Below are 1,299 nucleotides of genomic sequence, written 5' to 3'. Positions count from 1 at the left end.
CGGTGTTAATGATCCCTTGGAGTGCTTTCCTCTGAGCCCCTGTGCAGCTAGTGTACCAAATACATATGCAGTAAGTTAGAACACTCTCAATGGTGGCTCTGTGGAAGGACACCAGCAGTTTCTGTGTGATGTTATTCCTCCTGAGAGTTCTCAGGAAGTACAGTCTCTGTTGGGCCTTTTTCAGCAGCTCGGAGGTGTTCGCACTCCGGGAAAGGTTCTCCTCTATATTGACTCCCAGGAAGCGGAAGCTTGCCACCCTTTCTACACAGTCCCCATTTATGAATAGTGGTTGGATCTCTGCCTTTTTCCTTCTGAAATCTATTATGAGTTCTTTGGTTTTTGAAGTGTTGAGGAGGAGGTTATTGGCCTTACACCATGACGTCAGCTGCTCCACCTCGTCTCTGTACGTAGACTCGTCTCCCTTGGTAATGAGCCCCACCACTGTGGTGTCATCTGCAAATTTCACAAAGATGTTGCTGCTCATAGTGAGTAAGAAGTAAACTGAGTGCATTTTTTTGGACAGAGATTCACTTTTAATGAGTATGTATAATATAATATAATACAGATACATAAAAAACACTCCCAAAACAGAATAAATTATTACAAAATATTAAAAAAAAAAAAAAAGAATATAAAAATGGAGGCAACTTTGCCTGTGGTAGAATGTATACAATGCATGAAAAAATCTTTACTGCAGATACTAATTTTGTGTTGTAAGATTTATGACTTTCATGCTTTCATAGTGGTCCTTGGGAGAGCTTGACATTTTTATCAAGTGGTCCACACTGTAAAAGTTTGAGAAACACTGATAAGTGTATGTGTGCATTTGGAAAACATTTAAAGCTGCTGCACAGAATCTTTGAAACAAGCTTAAAACATCTTTAGAAACAGAGCATCTGCTTCTCTCTACAGCTCCTCACTCCACCAGGGCTGTTTGGCACTTGGACCATCCCAGCCTTTGCTTTTATTGTTTATTTTATTTTATTTTCACTTGCTACACATGGGACAGACTTGACTGGAGAAAAGAAAAGGGAGAAAGAAAGAGGGAAAGAAAAACAGTGGGGAAGAGGAACAAAACAAAAACCAACAAAACAAACAGACAAAAAATTTACATATCAATCACCTGGATCAGCTGTTGAGAAAGAAAAAAGAGAAAACAAGCAAAGAAAAAGAGAGCAGCATAATAAACAACATCACGATGATCTATGGGAATATAACAGTAAATACTAAATATTAAACATTATTGTGAAGCACGTAAGAGCGACAGAGCACAGTGTGCTTTGAGGTAGGAGCCAAAAA

This window comes from Haplochromis burtoni, unplaced genomic scaffold, assembly GCF_018398535.1.
Source record: "Haplochromis burtoni strain Fernald_Lab_line unplaced genomic scaffold, NCSU_Asbu1 Contig_3608, whole genome shotgun sequence".
In the NCBI taxonomy this organism is placed as follows: Eukaryota; Metazoa; Chordata; class Actinopteri; order Cichliformes; family Cichlidae; genus Haplochromis; species Haplochromis burtoni.
The sequence above is the reverse complement of the archived record's forward strand: the minus strand, read 5'-3'. Positions refer to the sequence as shown.